The sequence below is a fragment of the Nyctereutes procyonoides genome, unplaced genomic scaffold (genome assembly GCF_905146905.1).
Source record: "Nyctereutes procyonoides isolate TBG_1078 unplaced genomic scaffold, NYPRO_anot_genome, whole genome shotgun sequence".
Lineage (NCBI taxonomy): Eukaryota > Metazoa > Chordata > Mammalia > Carnivora > Canidae > Nyctereutes > Nyctereutes procyonoides.
In genome coordinates, this window is record NW_026575134.1 from 35,168,662 (window position 1) to 35,188,543 (window position 19,882).

Sequence of the window (19,882 nt, forward strand, 5' to 3'; positions counted from 1 at the left end):
CAAGGACATCACATTGCTCCTGGAGCTACTCTAAGGGCCTTGGAAGGAACCCAGGGCAAGGCTCTGCTCTGACCCTGCGCTCAGGCCCTGCACACTTGCCGGGCCTGGGACAGGTGGCCGAGCCCAGAAGGCTTGGACCAAGACTTGGCTTCAGCAGCCCCAGGGTTAGAGCATTGGCCTGGGTAGACCTTCGGAGGATGGTGGGAGGGCGACAAAACAAAATACAACACCTTTTTTCTATTATAAAATGGATACCTTCTCATTACAAAATACATTGAAGAACACAAAAGGAAGGAAAGAAGGTGTTCGGAGGGCTACCTGGAAACCTTCCAGATTTTTTGCTGCCTTTTTCTTCTTTTTTTGGCTGTTAAAAGATGGTTACATTTACACTGCAAATACTGTTTTGTACTCTGATTTTGTCATATTTTTCACATTCTTGGTAAAATCTGAAGATTTTTCTTTATCTTTTATCATGATCATCATAAAGAATAATCTGAATACCTTTATTCGAAGGAAAACAGTCGTTGTCATGCATATAGTAAAGGAAGAAAGAGAAAAGAAAAAAAATCGCCTGCGCTTCCCCTCACTGGTGTTCATATTTTCGGGGGCATTATTCTGGTCCTTCTCTGTCTTCCTCCTCCCTGTGCGTCTGCGTGTTGTAACATAACATTAATGGTTACCATTTGCTGGATCCCTATGACATGCCAAGCGCTATGCAAAGCACTTTACTAACATTTTCTAATTTAAGCATTCCTTCAGCCCAGTCCAGTAATGCAGTCCCACTGACAGAGGAGGGGACAGGTTTAGAAAGATCAAATGCCTCGTCCAGAGTGACAGGTCAGTGAAGGAGTTGAGTTTACCTGCGACTTTGTGAGGCAAAGCCAATGCTCTTAGCCCCTAGGCCTCCCTGCTCAGTCTCCCATCTCATTTTTTTAGTGCTTTATAGCAATCCAGGAGGGTTATCTCCACAGTAGAGGTTCTCAGCACCAGTTGTGGATGAAAATCAACTGAGGAACTTTAAAAAAAATGTGGATGTTGGGGCTTCTAGTCCACACCTTCCCACTGGGGCTGAATCAGTAGTGTTTTCAAAGCCCCCAGACAACCCTTACATGTAAGCAGGGCCGAAATGCAAAGTTCCTTAGTTCACTTGATTTGTGGTGTCTCTGCTATTGAAAATGCAGAGCCTGAAAACTGAATGGAAGCTCCAACCAATCTGCTAAATAAAAACAAAGCAGCGGGGCAGCCTGGGTAGCTCAGTGGTTTAGCGCCACCTTCTGCCCAGGGCACGATCCTGGAGACCTGGGATCGAGTCCCACGTCAGGCTCCCTGCATGGAGCCTGCTTCTCCTTCTGCCTGTGTCTCTACATCTCTGTCTCTCTGTTTCTCATGAATAAATAAATAAAATCTTAAAAACAAACAAACAAACAAAAAAACAAAGCAGAGTCTGGCCACTGTGCAAAAGATGATCTCCGTGTTCATAAACCTTTCGCTGGCACAAAATTGAAGGCAAACATCAATCCCTTTACGTATGACCTCAGAGGAGAGTAGAGGGCCAGTGATGGGTAGAAACTGGTATTCAGGATCCCTAAATGTGAGTGACCCGAACCTTGGACGCGTGCAGAACATTTTGGGTCACTGCTCCGTGTGTGCTTGAGTGAGTGCCTAATTTCCTTTTTCAGACCTCAGTAATTTCTAGCAGAGTGTGTAGAGTTCATGACACAAACACATCTGGATTTGGGGGTGTGGGTCTGAAATATGTGCAGGCCGATATGTTGGGAGCAGATGTTGAATTGGCAGCCAGGGACGATGGGGTGATCTCATTGGAGGCCCCATCTGGGGCTTTGCTTGGAGCAACGTAGCCTTCCCTGCTGACTTCAGCTGTGCCCTAAATGTGGCTGCTTCCCTGCCTGCCCAAAGGCATCTTGTAGCCTTCTCCCTCACAACCAGGGACACCCAGAACCTCGGCCTTGCTGTATCTCGTGCAGAAAATGTCAGGAGGATGGAAAACAGTTGCTTCTTAAAGGAGACGAGTGTCGCTGATCAAGACCGGTCCAAGCTAGATGCCATGTCAGCTCAGCAAGGGGCCCTTGGAGGCCAGAAATAAGAGTCAGGCCCTCCTTCCTCTGCATGGTGAGGAGAATGGACCGGGAACTATACAACCAGACAGGGCTGGGTCTGAATACAGAGTCTATGACTTTCTAGCCTTTTGATCCTTAGATGAGCCATTTCTTTGAGACAGTTTTCTTGTCTGTAAAAGGGGGACATGAAAGCTGCTTGCTGGATTGTTCAGCCATGGGTGGATGTCACCTACAGGCTGCCTTGCCTCTCCCTTCCCCTTCACATAACTGTATATCATCATCCAAGACTCATTCGCTGTCGCCAGACTGGCAATTCAACAGAACTCAATTCAACAAGTATTTCAAGGACCTCCTGTATGCTAGGCGCTGTGGTCCTCCTTGTTCTGTCTCTGGGCCACCATTCATGCTATTCCTTTGCCTAGAATGTTGTTTCTCCGTATTTCCTCCTATTCTCCTCCAACTAGGTCTGTTCTTACCTTCTCACTTCAATTCTCCTGGCTGGATGTTATCTTTCCCCTTCTAGACTACCACAGTGCTGAGGCCAGACATTCTCAAACTTTAATGCATGGAAGGGGCAACCCAGAGCCTTTAATGCTCTGGGCTCTCTCTCCAGGTCCACAGGATAAAGATAGCCACTCTCTGAGTTATTTGTTAGTGTTTGGTGAGAGGTCATATATAAAATATTTAGCACAGGGTTGGACATATAGTAGATGCACAATAAATGGTGGCTAATATAAAAACAACATAGTCTAATAAATAATCATAGTTTATATAATGTAACAAATTTTGACCATAAGTAGAAGAGGAGGGAATAATCTGGGACTGGCAATTGAAAGAGCAGGATTGTAAAAACCAAATAGATTCCCAGACACCAGCTTCTGGAAATGTGACTACTCTGCTCAGAGTTAATGAGTTGCTAGAAGAAAGTTCTATGCGGAAGGAAGAGGTTTCAGGTGCCAAGTTCTATCCACTCCAATTCTCATGCATTGTAACCCTTGGCAAATCTTCTTCACCCAAGAGTTCTGATTCTGGCTCAGCTTTCAAGCATGGTACCAGTTAATTACAGTAATAGGATAAGGCATTCTTGGGCAGCAGGTAGGTGCTGGACAAGTGTGGGATAGCAGGGTATGGGGTTGGGGATTTATCATAAGCCAAATAAATGACATCAGAGGATCGATGAGGAAGTTGTGACCACTGCAATGAAGCCAAGGGCTGGTGGGGGTGGGGGACAGCTCAAAAGGAAGATTGGGGAAGATGCTGGCACAATTGTTTCATGGGGATCAAGGGCCATCCCAATGTGTGAACATGGAAGAGAACTGGATGGGTGGGGAAATTGCCCTGGGTGAAGACAGAAACCAGTACAGACAGGATGAAGTGACGTGTGCTATATATCAGGGCCACGAGTTACCCACAGGCCCTGGAGGAGTCCTCCAGCATGGATGTCTTTCCTCGGGCTGGATGTAGCATGCCCAGCTGCTCTGAGACAGGTGCCCCCCACCCCGCCCTTCTACCGAAACAGTCCGTCAGAGCCCATCCTGAGGCCTCTCTCTGCTGACCTGGAACGTGTTCTACGATCCAGAGTTCCCTGACTCTGAGATGCCAAACATCACTAGTTCTTTCTCTCTTTGACATCAGCCCACTTGAACTCCATTTCCATGATTAGCACACGCTCTGGGTTAAACATCTTAGCCTGGATGTTCCTTTCCTCTGTTACCTTGGACAAAGTACCTCGCCTCTCTGAGTCTCAGGCTCCTCAACTGTAAAATGGGGATCATTCAACTCATTTTACAAAGCTGTGAATAGCAAATGAGAGAACGGAGAAGTTTGTGATAGAGTGGGATAGTAGGGCTGAAGAAATGAATGTCTGGGGGCGTCTGGGGGCGGCTTAGTTCATTTCATTCAATCCTCCCCACCATGCTGTACCTATCCGCCTTTTATATAGGAAATGATGGCTCAGAGAGGCTAGGTAACTTGTCCTAGGTCACAGGACTAGAACGTGGCCCAGGTGGGATTTGAACCCAGGGCTCTTGGACTCTACACCACCATCCTGCCTTCCACATCAGGTTCCTGTGCATCTGTGGGTTATCTTGTTTCTGAACACAGGCAGTGTTGGCTTCTCTGCTGGACACAAGAAGCCTGCTGGACCTGCTGACACTAGTTCTAAGAGCCCTGCTTCTTGCCCTTTCTCTTCTCATTTATCCACAGACCCCCAGATGGCCATGGAGGTAGCCAGGTGGCCAAGAATTTCAGTTAGAGAAAACTCCATTTGCTTCCCATCCAAGATGATCGCGCATTTTCCAGGTAAAGTCAGGAGCCCCTAATGCACAAGAGCAGTTGAGTGTGGCCTGGGCAGCCCCTTCGTTTCTGAGTCAGTCCCAGCAGAGGGCTCGCCTGTGTTGTTATGTGTCCTTATTCGTTAAGGATTCTCTATATTGAGATGCAACCTAATTAGGGTTGAGCTCAAAGCCTGTTCGTTCGGGGGCTTAGTTCATAAAAGATTAATGTTCATTTTCCTTGGGTTTTGTTGCAGAATTCAGCTGGAAAAAATCCAGGGTGCACTTCTTCCAGGAGAAGTAGCACTTTGGTGGTTTGTGAAAATCCCTCTTCCCTCATGTTAAAACCTTGTTTTTATGTCTTCCTCCCCCTAGCATTTTAGTTTCTGAAGATGTATGAGAGAAAAAAAGTGAATTCTGGAGTCAGAGAAAGCTACTGGAGATATTATTCAAAAGGAACACATTTACTTAGGATTTTTTAAAAAAGAGGTGGCAAATTAAACACGGAATATTGAAAAAGTTGTACATTCATTCACTTATCCATTCCACCATTCAGCAGCCATCTATCAAACACCTGTTATATGCCAGACACTGAGCATGTATATATATATTTAATATGTATACACATATATGTGTATATATATATTTAATTTTCACCTGATTTTTCTTTTTGTGATTTGCTTGAGCAATTTAATTCCATCATTAGAGTGTTAATACATATGAGTGAGTAGCTCCTGACAGTACTTCTGCAGAACGAAAACATATCTATCCAGTTAAAAAAAAAAAACTTCCATATTGTCCGATAACGAAAGCAATATATGCTAATGGTGATGATGCTGAACAATACAGTTTGATCACATTTAAGAAGTAACAACATTTTATAATCCCAACCCCTAGAGATTTCAATTGTTAACAGATTGATTGTATATTCTCCAGATTTAGTTTTCAAGCATAAACTATGATGCTTGATGTCTATGAAGCATAAACTATGACCACTTTATTTACAGAAATGGAAGAGAGCACTTTCGTTCTGTGACTTGCGCTGTTCCCTTCAGAATGTCCCCTGTCCAAAAAAAAAAAAAAGAATGTCCCCTGTCCTGATGTGCTGGCTACAGCCAGAGACAATGCTGTGGAGTATTCCATTGTATAACCTCACTTATTGCACTCATTCTCCCCCTCAAGATATTTTGTTTGCTTCCAACTCGCTATCATCACAAGCAATGCTTCAGTGAAGCTTCTCGTAACTAAGTTGGGGCATTTCTAGGAGTATTTCTCTGGATAGATCCCTGGCTGTGAAATGTACTGAGTCAAAGTGAAGAATACTTTTTTTTTTTTTTGCTCATTTCTCCATCGTTTGAAATGTCAAGACCCCTTTACACACTGTAAGTTCCTCCTCTGCAATTCCCCCCCCCTCATACGTCCTCAATGCCATGCCTCTCAACACAGTTTTAAAATAAGCCCAGGACCCAAACAGGTGTTTGGGGGAATGGTGCTCCAGATGTGAAGGGAAGAAGCAGAATGTAGCTGTTATCTTTGTTCGGGGCATCTCTGGCTTCCTGTGAGCGAACAAAAATAGCCTTTTCTCTTCCTTTGAGTCAACATCCTAACAGATTCTTGCTGAGGTGATCTTTCCCCCCCCACCCCCCACCCCCCCGGCCCTGCCAAGAGAGGCAAAGGCCAGGTTTGCTTTTCTCTGTGTTCTCTAGGTGAACTGGCTGGCAGGAAACAATAGTCACGGATACTTGTGGGGGAGTGCACCACTTACATGTGATGCAAGTGACCATATTCCTGAAGGCCACAGTGGCAACTTGGCCGGTTTTCTAAAACCCTGCAAATTGTCATCTCAGGATAAAGCATCTTAATGGTGTCAGATGAGGCATTTCTGTGTTGCACAAACTTTGGAATAAAATAGTTCTATGTCTAGTTCTCCAGTGTAAACTATTCACCAACACGGATCTCTCCAAAACCTACATCTTACTACTTTTGACATTTTTCTCTTTGTTGAAACTGAAAACCCATGACTGGATATATTGTAGAAATGCACATCATTGTGGATGTAGGCGCCTCTAACATTTTTACTTCTATTTTCCTTGCGCTGCACTTGAATGGGAGATCTGTGTCCCCTCAGCCAAAAGACCCCAAGGAGGCTTTCTCCAGAAGGCTGAAGTTGCAATGCTTTCTTGCCGCCTGGCCGATTTTGCTAAGTCTCCAACAGAGGGCAGTACATTTCTCTCGTTGGGCTGCTTAAGTTTGAAAAATATTAGGTAAAAACAGACTATTTTCAGCTCTCAGAATCCAAGCACTTTTCTCTTTGTGAAACTCACTCTGGCCCACTTCTGAGAACAATATGCCAGGGAACATTTCAAACATAGGATAGACACGAGAGATCTAAAGGCTCCTTATGCTAGAAATAGTGCCGTCTTTTAGGTTCAAAACTATGAACAGAGTGAAGTATTTTCCTAATGTCCTGGGTTGGTGTTTTTTTTTTACTGCTTGAGGTTTTTGCTTGAGTTCTGGTTGTTTAAATCTCACTATCCTGAAAGGTCAAGAGAGTTGATTTTGAAGATTCTGTGATTCTAGATGGTTTAATTTGTCCTCATACTATTCATTATCAAGTTTTATCCATTGTCAATTTAGATATTTCTTATAGGGGATAAGAAGAAGGGTTAGAAGCCTGCTGAGTTCCTGAGCTAAGAAGGGGGGGGCGGGAGTGATCATACTTTGTTGTGTTGATGTGAGGAGCTGCCACTCTTTGGCAAAAAGAATTTGCCATCAATTGCAAACAATCCCACACAGTCTCCCTTAGATTGGCACAATGATTTTCAGCATAATGAAGAATTGGGTCCAATGCCAATCACTGTCTGACTGCCAGTTAGAGTTTCCATCCTTCAAACTCTACCACAAGGGAGATAAGGCTGAGGAAGAACTGCCCAGAGAAGTCTGGGGGGAGAGTAGGAGAAAAGCAGAGGAAGGAAACAGTCATTGCCAGAGCTTGGGCTTTGCCCTCTCTGGATCACTGTGTGGAGACTGTCTGGTATCCTGAGGGCCTCGGCCTAGCTGGCCTGCTTCCTGGTGGAGCAGCTGAGACCCGAGGTGGGTTCCTATTGCTTGCATTCAAGTGGTAGTTTGTCTCCCAAGGTGGTTCCCATAACCAAGGGTCCTGGCATTCATACTCTGTGAGGCCCCCTCCCTCCCCACCTCAGGAATCTGCATTGTTCCTATGACTCACTTCCACCAACAGGATGTGGCAGAAACGATACTGTACCAGTTCCAAGCCTTAAGAAGGCCTAGATAATTCCACTTGTGTGCTCTTGGAAACCATCCACCATGTAAGAAGTCCAGCTACCCTGCTGGAGAGAGGCCACCCAGTGGGGCCTTGGAGGGTGACTCCTTATGGAGAAAGATACCACATGTGAGTGAGAAAGCCATCTTTGCCTTCTGACCCAGCAGTCTTCAGGTCCTCACGTAACTCCAGCCCACTCGCCATCGGATTACAATGGCAGGAGTGCTTCCCAAGCTCCACCAGCAGAAGAACTTCCCGGCTGAGTCCAGTCAGCTCACAGACTCATGAGCAGGAATAAAAACTATGTTAAACCATTAAGTTTGGAGGTGGTTTGTTATGCAGCGTTAAATAACAGAAGCTATTGCTTTAGCACTTTCTGGGTGAACGGTCTTGATACTCTATGAGGCATAGAGTCTGGTTGCCATGAGAACCAGACTTCCGGCTCTGCCGACACAAAGGAGGAAAGTGAAGGTGGTAATTGTGAGGCAGAGGGGAAGAAGTTCTCTGCTGTGACTGGGAGACCTGAGGTCTAGGCCTGGCTGTGGCACCAACTAGCCGTGACTTCTTTCCTAGCTGGCAACTCTGCTCAATCATGAACTCCTGAAGGCCAGGAACAGAGTTTTATTCGTCAATATATATCCTCAGCACCCTGCATGTGACTAGAACCTGCTATGGTTAGATAGATACTAGATGGGTGACTTATGGATGAGTTAATGAAATAGCTCATGGCAATGATTTCATTTATTAGTCTTGTGGCGCAGCCTTGGGTTTGTTCTTTGGGGCTCCAGCCTTTCACAACCATCTTCAGCAAAAGTTGAACACAGGCTTTGGTGAGCTTGAGCTTTGCAACTAAAGCCCCGCTAGAAATCAGGCTCAACCAGGAGGCACCTAACAGTGTCCATAGAGTCTTCAAAAATTCTTGATTGATGTCACCTGAGACCAGGGTCATAAACTCAAATGCTGGCAGGACAGATAAAGTGAATAGTGCAGTGAGCATGTTCCATGCGAAGGCCCCAGCCCCTGTGGCTCTCCCACTGACAGTCAGTCACCATGTGGGGTTATGAGTCTCCAGGAGGGCCAGTGCTCTCCCCAGCATCCAGTCTAGTGCTTGGCACCGGGATGTTTGTTGAACAAATGACTACACCTACTTACCTTTCTAGAACCATCGGAAGAATCAGCAAAGAAAAAGGAGAAGCGGGGAGGGAGATGTAGAAGAGGAGAGGAGGAGAGCAAAACTAGTTACAATTCATTGAGCATCTACTATGTGCCCAGTGTGGTAGTAGGATTTTTTTCCCCGTGTTACCTCGTTAAACCCTTACAGCAAGGGTGAGAGCCTGAATTTCTTTCTTTCTTTTCCTTTTTTTTAAAGATTTTATTTATTTACTCATGAGAGACACATAAAGAGAGGCAGAGACACAGGCAGAGGGAGAAGCAGGCTCCACACAGGGAGCCCGATGCGGGACTTGATCCCAGGACCCTGGGATCATGCCCTGAGCTGAAGACAGACACTCAACTGCTGAGCCACCCAAGTGTCCCAAGAGCCTCATTTTCTGATCCCTGTGTAATAAATGAGAGGCTTGGAGCTCAGAGGGGTTAAGTATACACCCACGTTCACACAACTAGGAATTGGCTGAGCTGGAAACTATACTTCATCTCACATTTGAACAACTCAAAACTGCTTTTCCGTCTTCTCTGGCCCAGCTGTGTGACCTCATTATTCGGTTTCTTCACCTGCAAAATGAGGATAATAATAGTACCAACTTCACAAGGTTGTTGTAAGGATGATACCAGCTATGACACGTTGGATGCTCAGAAAAGTGCATAGTAGTTGCTCAATTAAAAAAAATAGCATTGTGTTCATTTTTGGTGTTTTCCTTTTTTACTCTACTCGCTGCATTTTACCCAACAGTGATTATACCAAAAATTGGGTGCCACTCCTGGCAAGTAGCCTACAATTCGGAATCTGCACTCTGTTTTTACATTTTATTTAAAAATGTTTGCTGCAATTGTCCCCTTTCTATGGTTGTTATTCTCACCTTTGTTGGTTGCTTGCTTCCAGTCTGCTTTTAAACGTCCGCATTGACATGAGCTAGCGGATTGCATTTGTATCTTCTCAAAATGGACCAGTGCAGAGAAGGTTTGGTGTGTGAGATGCTTTCAGATGTTAGAATTAGCAATGGTCTGGGAGGAAGAACGCCTGGGTATGGCCACCCCCCGATTGGCTGCGTGACGCCGGCAAGTCACCCCATCTGTCAGAGCCTTGGTTTCCCCATCTGTAAAATGACAACAGTTGTAAGCTGCTCACGTCCCCCTCGGTGCTGCTTTGAGGACCCATCACTGCCTGGGGCTGCACAGTGACGCAGATGGATGAGAGGCTGGCCCTGGGGTGCCGCAGGGTCCCCAGAAGCTGGGGCGAACCCTGGGCAGGTCAACAGCCCCCGTAAGAAGGCTGAGCATCTGAATAATGAACATGTTATTTAAATGGAGCTGTGGCCCTGTGGAGTGCTGAGAAGTCATTTTCCACAGCTCACTGTTCTGCTAGTCAATGGGGCTTGACTTGATTATCCTTCCTCCGGGCTTCAGGAGATGTGGGCAACATTTGAGATTTGTTAAAAATTAACGAAATAAAATTGCCCCCTCCTCCCCAGCAATAGTTTCTGTGAGTGATGGGGCTTTCATAGGCTAATTTCTTAGGTGGGTGTAAATCTGAGCACAGAAAATACACTCCATATGTCTATATATGTAGGGCTGTGTGTGTGTAGATAGGATTTTTCATATTTAGAGAGGAAAGAAATTAAAACAAAAGGCCCAAATAGGAGCCTCCAAATAGGAGTGAGCTTCGTCGTGCTGATTTCACGGATGCTGCCCCTCGCCTCCCCCTGTTTGGCAACTGTCTGTGTCTTCAAACAACTTGAAATGTTTTCAACCGAGACATAACACCTATGAGTGAATGAATTAAAATGTTATTTAAAAATAATTTTTAATAAAGAACCCTATTTGCAGCTTCTAAAAGTACACTGCGGAAAATCTGAAAAGTGTGGAAAATAAAAATCACTACGACCACCCCATTCGGAAAGGATACTTTAGGCATTTTCTTGCCATCTCGTTAATGTACACACATAAATCTACATAGAAACGCCCGGACAAAATTGGATCATGCTGGATATATGGTTTTCTGTATTGGTTTTTTTTTCACCTGACATTGTGATGTGCACTTTTTGGCTTCCTAGGCTTCTTAGCCACCATTTTCTCCTGACTGTTGAATAGCTTTCAAAATCATGATTCTTGATGGTTGCATAATTTCATCAAATGGATGGGGGATGATTTATTTAAACACCTCCTGGTTGCTGGAAATTTAGGTTGCATTGGAATACCTTTTCCACAAGAGAAAAAATGATGCTAGCTATTTATGAGGCAACAATGATTTCTCACCCTGCATGAGCAGCCAGCAATAAAAGTCAGTGACACAATCTGGTACGTGATGAAAGGTCCAGAAATGGCCAGGAAATGGATGGGGAAATCGTAAGGGATGAAGTGAGTTATTAGTGTTTATTATTTATATGGTACAGTAAATACATACAGCTCAGGACCAAGCATTCACTTGTCAGCAACCTGCAACTAGTCAATGGTCCCTCGGAGCCTGGACAATGCTGAAATCCACAAATCAAGGCAGCACCATTAAGGGACACGGTGAGTCAGCCATTCCTGATGGAAGAGCTCCTTCTGGACTATCTCAGTGTAAGTCTGCTCCCTTTGCCTTAGGAGGTTTCATTTCAGAGGACAATACCGATAGTCCCCTGACACAACTTGGCAGGAAAGAGAGAGAGAGAGAGAGAGAGGGAAAATGTGTGTGTGTGTGTGTGTGTGTGTGTGCATAGGAAGGAGGAGGAGTGGCTATTTCCTTTGTATCTTCAGCAGTTTTGTCTCCTGGGATAGCAACCTGCAGTGGCCACACCCTAGCCCTTGTTTGTTAATCTGAGACGAGGAGGCTTTGCCAGCTCATGTACAGAAGCCAAAGATCATTATGTCCAATTTACAGGTAAGAAAATACAGTCAAAGACAAGTGCAATGGTGATCAAGACCTCTTTGCAAATAACAAACCAAAACTAAGACTCAAGACCCAAAGTCCTACATCATGACAACGCACCAGCTGCCACCCAAGGACAGCATTTGTGAGTGTCTTTCCAGGCTCTGCTTTCCTATTTATAGTTATCTGGCAGTAAAATCTCCTTGATGAAGTAGAGAAAGGTAATTTCTTATAACCAGAAATGGGGCTTCCCCTCAAACCCCACAACCGCAGTGCTCTTCATTCTTCTTTCTCATTCTGGTTTTCTCTAAAGCACGTATCCCATCTAACATAGTGTAGATTTTATGTAGATTTTACTTAAAAACCAAAATGTCTCCCCATTAGAAGTAAACTCCACTAGAAGCAGGTCCTTTCAGAGCAGTGTGGAGACAGTAGTAGCTATCAGTAATAGCTAGGATTTATTGAAGACCTTCTATGTGTCAAAAACCTTCCAGACATTAATTTTTGGAGTAGCTTAGTAGGAGGAACACATTTTTACCATGTTTTTACAGGTGAAGAAAACCACAGCTCAGAATGGTGACTTCAGCACCTCCGAGTTACAGAACTCTTAGAGATTGGGTTGTAATCCAAAGCCGTTTCCCCTCACATGGTTCTGGCTTTAGAGGGTTGAGGAGAGACTGTGGCATCCAACCAGGTGTTTCCTGCCTGATGTCTAGGTGATGACTCGGGGACACGGAGCAGGTCCTGGCTCTTAGGGCTTTCCAGGAAGGTTCCTCAGCCTCCGAGACTTCTTAGCCACGATTTTCTCCTGACTGACAAATCCCTTGCTTCCTTCTTTCTCTGAAACCATTACTTGTCCTTGTAGGACACAAGCTTGGACTCTCTCAAAGTTGCTTATGAATGGGTTTATCAGATTCTGCTCTGGGTGCCGAGAGCAAAAGTACCCTTGGCAGCCCAGAAAGGGGAACATTTAGAACACTGGGCAACATAGAAGTCAAATTTCCCCCACTTCTGCACATACCTCTGAACAGGAACCAAGCCCCTGATTTAGACATATTTCCAAACACAGAGACATAGGGGAGATTTTGTAAAATGGCCTAAAGAATCGAAAGCTGTATCCTTTCTAATGAAGGACCCCCTCTGCACACATGCATGAATGATCTCAGAGGTGGGCAGTTCCTTGGGGAGCTGGATCTGTATCACTGGCCTTATCCTTTGCCAGCTCCTTTGGGGCTTTGTAGCTAAATATTTTAAACTCCCTTTAAAGAAATAACACCTGAATATTTTCATCAAAGAAAACCTTACCTAGTAACCTAGTATGCAAATCAAAGCAAGACAAGGGTGCCTGGGCAGGAGGTGGAATTCTCCCAACAGCCCCGCCATGCCTTGCTTTCTCCCTCTGATCCCAGATCTGTCTTCCCCCAGGCCCCTAGAGCCTCTGGAAGGACTGTCTTAGGTCATCTGGGTCAGGAGAATATGGCTTCTAATAGCCCAGAAGTGGCACAGGGCTACCCCCCAAGTCTCCATACCCATTGAAGTAGTAAAGGACCCACTGGAAAAAGTGCATTCCAGTAAATTCAGGTGAACAGCAGTTGTGACTCTGAACAGGCCAAGTTTAAGCCAACACCGTGCCTGTGTCCCAGACTATCAGAACCCCCAGTGCTGGGAACAAATGTACTGGGTAGCCCACATGGGGTAGGGGACAGAGGAAGGAGGTATATGATCTGAACATGGAATCAGTAATTTCCCATGATGTGGCTCTCTAGTTTCTATTCTTTTTTAAAAAGATTTTTTAAATAAATAAATTTATTTATTTATTTATTTATTTATTTGAGGGAGGAGGGACAGAAAGAGAGGGAGAGAAAGAATCTCAAGCAGACTCCTTGCTAAGCATGGTGCCCTACACGAGGCTTGATCCCATGACTGTGAGATCACTATCTGAGCCAAAATCAAGAGTCAAATGTTTAGCTGAGAGTGAGGGACCCAGATGCCCCTCAATTTTCTGTTCTAACTAGCCATGAACATCATCATTTTAATATCAGTTTAGAGAACATAAAAATCTCAGATTAAATTTTACAATTTACACAACTGATTTTACTCATTCATTAATTCTGCAAATATTGTCATGGGCCTCTAATGTGCCATGCCCTATTCTGGACATTGGAAAAGTAAAAACGAAGAAGATGAATGAAAATCGTGGGCGTTTCACAGTTCAATCCTATTCTTTTTTTTTTTTTTCAATCCTATTCTTGACAGTTATAAACAATACTTTTCCTCTGGGTGGTTGGGTTTATGCTCCCCAGTACCTCCTCCCATGTGAACACCCAAAAGTTAACTTCTATCCCCCTAAGAGGAGACTTTTGATCTGAACTTCCTCATGCCATCAGAATGGTTATTTTAAACTGGTCTCTGTAAAAAAAAAAAAAAGTATATATTCAGATTTGCTGCACTACTTATAACACAAATTTAAACCAGTTTATGATCAAATGGCATTTTGAAATTTGTCTTGATTCATGTGAAAGTAATTTGGATTTGCATTAGTGTTCTGGAAACTGATCATTAACACTTTTTAACTGATTTTGTAAACACATTTTGCTTCCAAAATAAACATAAACAGGAAAGGCGAACGCTGAGTGTAGCTGAGGCATGAAGACACACACATTAAGAAGAAGGGCAGGATCCCCACCATAAAATGGTGAAGGCATTTGGGAGTCGTTTGATTACCAACTCGCTTCATGAAAAATCTGCAAGAAAAATGTGAATAATTTAATATTTGCCTGATTGGCGGCGGGGGGGGGGCGGATTTCAAGCTACAGAGTTGTTTGTCTATCACGGATCATTGCAAATAATTAAGATGGGGTGGGAGGTGCATATTGATTAACGTTTGATAAGTCAGGAGAGGGACAACGTGGCAGGGATGAGCAAATTGGCTGAGCTTTCTCCATCCTTAGCCGGGATGGGAGTTTTAGGAGATACATAAAATTGGAAAGGTGTAGTGATCCAATCACACCTGGGAGTCTCTCACCAACATCCCCACTGAGGGGTCACCGGCCTCAGCCTGGATACCCCCAGCAGCTCCGCTCATCTTCCTATGACATCCTGTTGACCCACATACTTTAGTCCTGAGTAGTTTGGCATTTAAACATACCTCTTCCAAAGGAACCAAAAATAATCGTACGTGTCTACTGATCCCATAGGAATCTGATTCAGAAGCCCCAGCAACACTCTTGTACCCCTTTCTTCTTCTCCTGGTCGCCTCACATCCCATGCTCTCATAGACATGCTTCCCTCAAACTTCCCTCAATTGCCTCCATCCTGCTAAGTCTAGAATGCCTGCTACTTCTCCTCCTCTCATTTTTGCTCTAGATTTTGGATGCAAAAATGTGGAATAACCCTAGAGTCCTCCTGGAGGGCAGGAGAGGAAAAGAAACGCCTTCAGTAAGACCAGACTATTCTATCGAGCCTCTTATATTAACCTGCAATGTGACGCCCCATAGCTTCTGAGTGGATCACAGCATGTGTGATTTAGGAACACGGGTGTAAGAGTCAGGAAGATTCCTGGAAGATCAAGCATTTGGGCCCAGTACATGCTAGGGAAATGTTCTTACCACTCCAGTCTTGCCTCTAAACGTTCTAGCATCTTCTGGTGCCAGAAGGTTCTGAGCTGCTCCCTCCTTGGTGTTAATCCAATTCGACATTGACTGAGCACTTGTTCCTGCAAAGAGCTGTACTGGAGCTGCAGATTTGGAAGTGACAAAGGCAAGATCTCTCTTCCTGAGAAGCACCAACACTCCCTTGTCATTCCTTATGGAATTCATGCAATAGAACCAATAAACTAAAGTTTGCATTTATAGAAGAAAAGAGAAAGATTCTCCTTTAAGATAGGCCAAGTTGTTTTGCATCTGCGTTGGTCTGAGGCTGGTGAAGGAGAAGCCAAGGTGTTCTACTACCCCTTAGCTATAGATGGGTCACTGGCCTCTTGAAGCCTCGGTTTATTCTTCTGTGAAATGGGGATTCTATAGCTTGCCTTGCCTGCACCTCTAAGCTTTCGTAAGGGGGAAAAAAAACCTAGGAGAGTGAACGGGATTTGGAACTATAAAGTGCCAACTGTAAAATCTAAGGTTGTCGCTAACTGTAGTCATTTCATGAGAATGACTTTGGATCCCCCAGTATTTCCTCAGCCTCCCCACTATGAGTTGGAGGGGTAGAGCCCTGAAGATGGTCCAAGCGTAGGAACCCTGCCCTGTCCCCCCGCCTCCATTTCACCCCTCCCCTAACACGCTGGAAGAGCCACTCCAGCAAGCCATCAGGACTCTTTGGTTTTAGGTGACAAAGACAAAATCTAAACTTGAGAAAAGAAGAATGCTCAGACCATGTAGGGTGCTCATGAGTCATAGGACCACTCAGAATATGGTTCTGGGAAATGCTCCTTCAAACCATAGAGTTTTTGGAAAGGACATCTCTGACCACAGTGACTGATCCATAACAGACACTGTGCCTGCTGCGGCTGGCCCCCGTCTAACCTGCACACGGGGCAGGCTGCAGGTGCCAGAGTTAATTAATACACCCTAGGCAACCTGCGACCAATGAAGGGTAAGAGCTGGGGAATAAATACTCCAGCTTTCTAACTCCTCCTTTGGTGTCTATCGGGTCTGGACCTGGGTGCCAAAAAGGGGGTGCCCAAAAACCGGGTAATCAAGATAAATCAGGTTCTGAAGCAGTATTTTTGAAAAATAAAAGTTAACGCAAAAATTCCGTGTGTACAGAATATCAAAAGTTTAAATAAGAACAGCACTGGTATTGCTGATTTTTCTTTTTGCCTCAAGCTTTTAATATGGCCCAGCTGGGCATTGGTGTGTGTCTTACAACCGCTGTTTTGCAAATTCAGTAAAAAATGGAAGTGAAAGTTGCCTCAAACAGGCTGAGCTGTCCTCCTCATCTGGCTTCTCACTCGGGCAACCTGTGGTCTGCCTTGGCTCAGGGTGCCACCCCCCACTCCCACCCCCAGTGCCTCCCAGGGCTCCCAGGCAGGCAGGGGCAAATACAGGGACGTGTGGGAGCAGTAGATCGAGGACATATGGCGGTTTATTCTTCGATGTCCTTGGAAGAGTGGTCACAGATTGCATGATATAAGTCAACAACCAGGATAGATAACCCTCAGGAGAGCGAAGGTCATTTCAACTAACAAATCACTTGTTCCATAATGGAGAAAGCAAATAGATCAACACACAAACATAGTACGTTCCCATGAGAGGGCTTTAAACCAGCACTCTCTTCTCTCTCTCTCTCTCTCTCTCTCTCTCTCTCTCTCTCTCTCTCTCATATTTTCTTAACATCTGTGGATACCTTTGCCAGATAACCGAATAACCCCAAGCACATGGCATGTAGAAGAATGGCTTCTTCCTAAGCACACCCCAAACGACAGAACTATCTAGAGAATAATGCTCCTTTTTTGTGGGGAGAGTTTGATCCTTGTGCCATTAGAGACCGAGGTTGGAGGAAGCCAAGCCCACAATCAGAATGTAATTGAAGTATGTTACCTATAATAGGTTCAGATGTTTGTGATCTTCAGCACTTTATGAATTCTGCAGCAGATGGGCGAGGGCCAGGTAGCGGGCAAGAACAGACTGGGTAAGGCAGGCTGGCACTCTGACAAGGGCAGCCCCAGCTGTGGTTCGGGTGTTATTCAGCACGCCCACCCACTGCACCAGCAGCCTGCCTTCCCGATCTCACGGCCACGGCCGCCTTAATGAAGAGTGGAGGTAAGCATGAATCCTGGCTTTCCAGGGGTCGCAACATTTGAGAAACCCAGAAGAATCGACATGATGGAAATGGTGCCAAGTTCTTTTGCCTCTTGCTTTTCAACAAAAAGAGAAAGAAAGAGAGAGGAGAGAGATGGGATCTGCTAATAAAATGCGTGTCTAAACACTTTCTAATTTTCCTGGGCTTTTAATTTTTTCTTTCCGCCCTCAAAAATTCAGTGCTGGAGAGGGGAAAGCAGAGAGCACAAGCTGACAAAAGGAATCTGGAATGGAAATGAGAATTTACCTGAGTTGGTCGAATGGACAAGATGCTGTAGTTGGAATTTCAAATCCTTGCTCTGTCAAATTCCCATTGTGTGACATTGGGCCAGGTTCTTGACCTGCCGGGCTTCCTGTTTCCTCATCTGTCAAATGACCAAAATACTGTGTGTCTCATAAGCTGTCTGAATCATGAAGTGAGGTAATATATTAATAGCTCATATTTACTGAGCCCTTACCGTGGGTCAGGTTTTTGCGTACTAACTGTTAAATTCTCTTAACAACCCTGTGTGGTAGGCTCTGTTGTCATTCTCACTTAGAAATGAGAAAACTGAAGGCGGAGAATATAATTTGTCCAAGGTTATAGTCATTAAGTGGTGGCTCTGAATGAATGCCAGCTCTGGGTTTCAAGCACTGGGTCGTCCAGGTCCCCAGGTAGCACCAACATCCAAACAACTGGAAGTTCTTCTAACTCATTTGGCTCAAAACTGGACCCAACTTGGATTGTTAAGCACCAAAAACTCACCTGAGTTGACTTGAGGTTATAGTGTTTATTTGTCCCACAAATGTATATTCATACATTTTCACAGCAAAGTATACACATTTGCTGTTTGATCATGGGGGTGCTGCTTCAGTTGTTGCTGGAAGTTAGGTAAAACACCCTTTATAAAATTTGGAAATTCTGAATTCTGAAACCCTTCTGGCTCCAAGGGCTTACTACGGCATGGTGGATCCATGCTGCCTTTCCGATGTAGGCACTCAACACGAGCTTGATGATGTCAAGATTTCCTTATAATACAACAAACGCAACTAGTACAATCCCTTAAAAACAGATTTGTTTGGGTATTCATTCAACAAACACTTTTTGCATGTCTGCTGTGTGCTAAGTTTTAAGTCCTGGGGACAGAGTGGATGAAGTACGTGCTTTCCTTGCCCACATAAAACTTATAGTCTAAGAGAAATAATAATAGGAGAAAATCAAAGAACAAATGTTAACAATAAGGTGCTATGGACCGAGTATATGAGGATGCCCTGCATTCTTCTATGTCTCTAAGCATACACAACAGAAATGAGCATAACCTGTAATAATGGAGAAATAAAAGAATTTGGGAGAAAAAAAACAACAACCCATAATTATTCTGAGAGTAAAACTGTGTGCCTTGAAATATTGAAGTAATTATCAGGTTAAATTTCTATGATCCCTGCAATTTCCATGAAACCTGGAAATGCTGGGAGCGTAGGCCTGGCATATCTCTTAAAGTAAAATTATACTTCTTTTTCACTCAGACTAAAAGGTCATAATTAAAGATATAATGAAGCTAAGTGAGTAATGGGATCTGTGACTCACTGGGGAAGCGGATGTTGCCTGAGGCCCCCTCCTGCCCCTGAAAGTGGGGGTCACCAACTGAGAGGGCCCTGGCACCCCCCCTCCCCCAGAACCCAGAACCCTCAAGGAGATGAGAGCTGCTTACCAGGACCAGCAGGAAGTGGCCCTTCAAATACTAGGCCAGAGGAGAAGCTTCCCAAATTTATTTTCCCCCAGGATTTTTAGCATTATTTTTCTCTGAATATTAAAAAAACACCTATTCACAGTAAAATATTCAGAAAGCTTTTATAAAAATCTAAAGAACTATGAAAATGTCACCTATTATCATCATGCTATTAGTGTTGTAATATATTTCCTTCTAGATCTTTCTATGTGTTTTTCCTCATAGTTGAGATTTGCCCACTTTTTTCACTTAAAATTGCCATCAATAATAACAGAAGGAATTCACTGACCACTTTCTACCCCCCTTATTTAAATCTATAACAATCTCATAAAATTAGTTTTACAACTGGCAGTTACTTGATATCTCTGTGACTCAGATTCCTATCTGTAAAAGGGGGTATTAACAGTGCCTAGCCTGTTGAACTGTAATAAAGATCTTGAGTTAATATATCTAAAGCACTTGGCTGGCATATGATAAGCACTAGATCGTGTTGATTATTCCTGTTATCACATTTTGCAAGTGAGATAACCCAGGCAAGAAAGGTTAAGTAGCTTGCCCAAGTCAGTAAGTAGCAGGGAGCAGGGTCAGGACTTGAACCCAGGCAGTATGGTTCCAGAGTCCATGGCTTTAAGTCAAATATAGTAAGAGTCAAGGTGCTTTTGAAAGAAAAGGCTAGAATTTGGTCCACAGTTGGGATTATGGCATACAAAG